At 40.8% G+C, this 6,000-nt stretch overlaps 1 long non-coding RNA gene across 2 annotated transcripts; it reads right to left on the reverse strand.

Annotated features, from left to right (window-relative positions):
- Positions 1–239: 239 nt before the first annotated feature.
- LOC148789465 (uncharacterized) lies at positions 240–2,474 on the reverse strand. 2 transcript variants are annotated; one of them, XR_016067599.1, is made up of 3 exons: positions 1,436–2,474; positions 923–1,335; positions 240–847 (listed from the first exon to the last, which is right to left on the reverse strand). It is a non-coding gene; the product is annotated as an uncharacterized LOC148789465 (long non-coding RNA). The 2 variants fall into 2 exon arrangements; XR_016067598.1 differs by having other exon boundaries at positions 923–2,474.
- Between the last annotated feature and the right edge of the window lie 3,526 nt (positions 2,475–6,000).

The raw sequence follows: 6,000 nt of genomic DNA on the forward strand, positions 1-6,000 counted from the left end.
AAATTCTTACTTGGCACATAATCTGGGTATTTCCCAGCTATGTTTTCATGTTAATCGGTAGGAACAACAAAACATAGCATAAGGCTCAAGCGACGAGTAAACTAGAAGATACATGTTTGCAAAGAAAATATTCAGATTATTCATGAAGAGGAGGGAAGTATAGAATTCAAAAGAGAACTCATGCCAGGAACCAATTATTTGAAGCACATGAGCGGGCATTTCAAACATCGCATAGGTGGTAGCATAAAAAATAAATTGTTTTTTAGAAAAACAGTAAGGCATGAACACCTTCATCACCACTGGATGGGGGAAGCCATCCTAAGAGGAAAGACATTTTTCATCACTTGATCCTCTAGGTTCTCTTAATCTTCTTCCTCCTGTCCAGCATGAAGCAAAGCTTCTGGCAGCTCGCGGGGAACCTCCTCATCTCAGGTGCATCCGTCAGCCTGAACTAGATGTCAGGAAACAAGTAGGAACAGTAAGATGAGGATATCTAGCTTAAGCGAATTGGAAAATGCAAGTTCAGAAATCATGATAATAGTACTTCAAGGTGTTGTCCGACAATAGGTGTTGGACCTTCAAGGATTCCTTGAACTCCTCTAGCTTACTGGACCACATTCTTTTCAACACCTTCTTCCCCTGTTCTGTAGAAGGATAAACTTGACTTTTCAGCATGGCCTGCTCCAAGTGTTGATGAAGACTGCTGATCTCGGACCTCCGGTGGGTAAGGTTGGCCTCATTCTTGCAATCCTTTTCGCGCATCTCCTTCTCCAGCTTGTCCATCCTTCTCTAATGCGAGCCCTTCTTTCTCCAACTAGCCGAGTAAACCTCTAGCCAGCAGGGTGGTCTAAGAAAAAACAAGCAGATCAAGTATATATCATTTTACATGCACAACTAGAAATTACAAGATTCTTTTGTTTACCTTGCTAATATAAGAAACTAGCAAGTCCAACGCTTGAGGGTGAGGGAAAGTGTCCATATAAGCTTTGTCTACAGGTAAAGGAACGCCCTTTAAGAATTTAACAGTTCGGCTGCCCTCACATTTTACTGCAGTAGGGAACGATCTTCACCCATACCCTGTTTTTCCTTTTCAGCCTTCTCTTTAGCAGGTCGTGGGGTCCCCACTTTTGTTGCAAGCTTAGAAGTTAGAGGAGCTAGAGAGCCTATTGATCCTTAAACTCGCTTGGTGGGTGTGGGGAGAGGATGAGCCTGGAGTTTTTCTTTCAGGTTCCCAATAGAAATCGAGCTAGCTGGAGTAGAAGACGGACTTTTTATTAGAGGGCGTTGGGTGGAGGAGCATGCCTCAAGGCACTTCCCCTCACTCAAACTCTTGTCCTGCAGCACCATGTTTAAACATAGGTATATCAATAGGTTACATACACTAACTAAAATTTTCAGGAATAATTGCAAATAAACAAGTACACAAAAACTATACCAACAACATTGTCCGTAGCAACCTCTTTAGCACTCAACCCATAATGGAAAAGAAGGGCTGGATGGATTAGCTCGCGAAGATCATATTGAAATAGATTTAGATGTTCTAAAAAAAGCTTGAAAGGGAGCAAGGTGGTTATGAATAGAATACCTGGGAACCTCAAGAGTAATAGAAATCTATACAGTGGGGACGAGCTAGGGAATAGGTGATGAGATGAGATGAAAAGATAGTGGCGTTTCCACTCCTTGATAGCGGTATCAAAAGGGAAGAATTGAGCATCCCCCCTAGAATTGAAATAGAACAGCCCAACACTAACCTTCTTCAGCATAAAAAAGGAGTGGAATTGGCGCAGAGCGGCTCACACCTAGATTCTTAACCAGTATGTAACAATCTACTAGTATATTGAAATACATGGACACCAACTAGCTCAAAGGAACCTTGAACAAGGTGCATACCTTAGCAAAAAAGAGGCGAACGAGAAATCGCAACCTAGGTTATTGTTGGGCCATGTAAAATTGAGTGAAGCCCTCAAGTGCAGAATTAGGACGTTCTGCAGAGGCAGGGTCCTAAATCATGAACTCATCAGGTATCCCAAGCCTAGACCTCAATTCACCTATGTCTTCTTCCATTAAGCAGGTATGGAAGACCCTAAAAGATTTTGTGTCGAAAGCCATTACTTTATCTTCTACCTTTCTTCTCTCTATCTCCTCCTTGGTGGCCCTCTTTTTACTGTTCACCTCCTCCTCGCCCTTACTCCCATGACAAAGCGACCAAATCAATAAAAAAAAATCCTCCCAAATAAAGTGGCTGAATCAGTAAGAATTCCTTTACAGCTTTCTCATCTATACCCCCTATTACATAGTTAATTGACTTAAAGAGAAGAGAATAGCTTACCTAGAGAAAATAAGGTGGCAAAAAATAAGATTTGGCGAAAAGAAGCTCAGGATCGAGGGAATGCCTACAACAATTTTTTTCAACGAAAAGTTAGGAAACCCTACTTTCGAACAAAAAGAAGAAAAGGAAAGAAAAGAAAGGGAAAACTTACCTTGATGCAGAAAAGTGAGGCTACTGAAAAGGAAAATACCTTATATATGCAAGCTTGTCAAATAGTCCTATTAGCTGAGGACTTAAGGAACGCATTGACTTCCAAGATATAAGGGACTCCTCTTATTCATTATCTCTTACAATCATTATTGTTTATGCTTTCTTTTTGCAGATACATTTGAACTTAAAAGGCGATCTTTTCCTCTCAAATAAATACGGAATCTAACTTATTTTTGTCTGGCTAATACTGCAGAAACTTACCTTGCTGGTAGCACAAGTAGGGAAAGGTTTTTTTTTGTGATTTTCCTACTCCAGTTGTCAAGCTCTACTAGCTTGCACCCTTAGAATGGAGGGGAATGATGACAGCCCCCAACATCCTTCACGGACTAAAAGCCCAAAAAGATGTCATCAACCATTCCAGTTGATGATCCGTCAGCTGATCCAACAATAGGGAGGTCCAAAGGCTCATTTTCTGTTTCACTAAACTGGCAGGCTCAAAAAACAAACTCATAACAGCCGAGTATGTCATCATGCAACTGGACGGACGTGTCACACTGCTTTCTCAAATTTTAAGACACATCATCCTAAAATATCTGCAGGTGGCTCCTAGTAGATTGGTGGAAACAAGATAGTAATCTACAAATAACCACTTTCTGAAATTTCAGGCAGATCTAGGAAGACTTAGTCAACCTAATGTAATCAGTCAACTGTGCACAGATTTTTCAATTAGTTAGCTAAATTCAAAGAGCTTTCAAATGGTATAAGACTCTCTACAACAAACTCCCACATTCTGCTCTTTATACGCCTATAAATAGAGGTTTTGTATAGTTATTTGGTAACACCATTCTTCACTCTCATAGTCTCACTTATTCACTTAATTCTCTTTCGAATTTAGGTTGTTTTAAACTCTCTTTTTGTACTCCACGCAAATATATACACTCTATCATCATTTACACCATTATCCTCATTTTGATCCAGGTTCTCTTTTATCTTCTTCAGTAAAATTGTTACTGACTTAAGCTTCGATTACTAACTTTTATTTTGCAGGGTTAATTCTGTTGATTTTAGAATTTTCCTTGAAGATCCCTCGACTTTATGGTGTGGCTAAAATTTGGTACACACGGCAATAATCAATATCAAATATTTATATAGAACAACAACCGACAACTATAACAATCACATTCTAATAATTAATATCTGATAACTATATCTAATCAACATCTACTATTAAAGCAGAATAACATCCCACACGTTGGTGGAGTTCGAACCCATAATCTTAAAGTTAAGGGGCTCAACTTCATCAATTAAGTTAGGCCTCATAGGCAAGTAGAATGGAATATTTTAGTCGACTCAATTTTGCTCAGATCATTTTAAATTATTTATTCAGCAAAAAGATTATAGTCATGACGTTATGTGATTGGTGTATATTTTTAAAATAATAATTCTTAATTACTTAATGAGAAATACAACAATACTCATAGAATAATTAATTTGCTGCAGTTAGATTTTTCATAAGCATAAATGTATTTTCCTTTCTTAGTGAAATGCTCAAAGGAATTCTATCGAATGCAGTTGTCGATCAGCAATCTCGATCCGCGATCTGACCCGATTCCTCGAACAGTAGTTTTCCTGAGAACACAAGAAACGGTTAAGCCAGTCGGGTGTTTTCCCGATGATGGCTCTCCGACGCTCAAGTCAGCTCTTTTCGAATGGATAGGAGTATAAATTGAGTATATTACTGAAAGTAAATGGACATTACCTCCTAATGAGCTCCATCCGTGACCTTTATATCTTTTTTCATGATATAATTGGTAAGTGCAGACATATAGTTGCTTAGCTTAAGTTAAGCATCCCAAATTATAGCTGATTAATAGTCCATGATTATTGCGGTCGTAAATCCATCCTTAAGAACATTTAGTGGGATTTATAACCTTTCTAGAAGACATTCTCAGTTAATATCCATGCATTATCCAGTATGAGGGGAAGATTTGTCTTATGATAAATTACCCTCATCATTAGCTCCCACAGTTCTGGACGCGATGGTCGAATAGCGTGCAGAAATCAAATAGTCGTTTCCCAAGGCATTAATGACCTCGATAAAGGAGATCCACGTGTCGTCAGGGCAGAATCTCTTCAAATGTTTAGTACAACGTGTCATTGCAGGAGCGACTAACTGATACCGTACCAAACTCACTCTTCCCCATATATATTGGGGCGTAATTCAAAAATTTCTCACCGGTATCGTCTTCTCCAAGTTATCACTCTCTGTTCAATCTCGCTGCTCAAGCTTCGATCTCCTATACTCCCAGGTACAATGCCCTCCTCTAGCTCTAGTTCTGATTCACATTCTTCCTCAGCTACTCTTTCCCGTAGGATTGAGTCCCATATGCCCCAGGAAGGTCCATCTAGGGCTAGGCCAAAGTATAGGTCGCGTCGCGATGGACGCGTAGAGTCGGGCTCTGGTAGTGCCCCTGATGTTGATTCTGACAGTAGACCCTGGGAAAACATAGTTAGCACTGTTAAACAACAGGTTCACCTGATAAAAGAAAAGTACCATATTCCCCATAGTTACGAGGTCTTAATCCCCAGTTCTACTGATCGTATGCATCGCCCTCCCAAGGGTTTTTACTCTTTTTCTTTCAATCACTTCGATGCGGGTTTAAGATTGACTCTTGCTCCTTATGTTTCTCAAATCCTTAGGCGCCTCGAGTTATGCCCTATGCAACTTTCGCCAAATTCGATCCGACATATAATCATTTTTATCATCATAATGAGGGTTCATCGGTATGAGCCCAGCTTTGATAATTTTTGGTCCTTATACTCATTCACGACCTCAGCTAGGTTAGCAGATAGCGGATTTTTTTATTTATCTGCTCGCAAAGAATGTAGGTTTTTGGCCCCTTTAACCTCCAACGTAGGCCCATGGAAGAAAAGATACATTTTTGTTCGTCCTCCTCCCGGTCGGGGATGGCCCTTCCGCTGTGAATGGGTCTTAGAAAAACCAAAACCCGTAATCGAAAGGGGTGGTTAGAAGGTGACTAGATTAGTAGCCTCTCCTCTAACTGGTGTGACCCGAAGAAAATTTTGGTAGAGGAAGTCCTCAGGCTTGCGCATCTCTCTCCTGCACCTATCCCGGTTGAGGGCCCTTTAGGTGATGGACTTACTTTATTCATTTGTCTGTCTTTTTGAGGTCGAGTATTTTATTAACCCCCTACTTTCTTTGTAGACGACATGGTTGCTCAAGCTCGCCTTTCCCAACGAATTCGAGCTAATCAGGCCAGAGCAATTACTGGGGCGACTGCTCCAACTGTTCCTTCATCTGCGACCTCGCCTCATCCCATCGAAAGTTCCATGGCTCCAGAAGGTTCTCGGCCCAGGAGTCCACCGATCGATGTAGGGAGTGAAGATACTCGATCTCGTACTCGACTCCAAAATCAACCGGCATCAGTCTCACCCAATCGATCTCGCACAAATGAATCCAGTTCCGGTGGTTTGCTGACCCGGCGACGAAGGAGGGGCAA

The sequence above is a fragment of the Sesamum indicum genome, linkage group LG1, assembly GCF_026168435.1.
Source record: "Sesamum indicum cultivar Baizhima isolate 11 linkage group LG1, ASM2616843v1, whole genome shotgun sequence".
Taxonomy (NCBI): Eukaryota; Viridiplantae; Streptophyta; class Magnoliopsida; order Lamiales; family Pedaliaceae; genus Sesamum; species Sesamum indicum.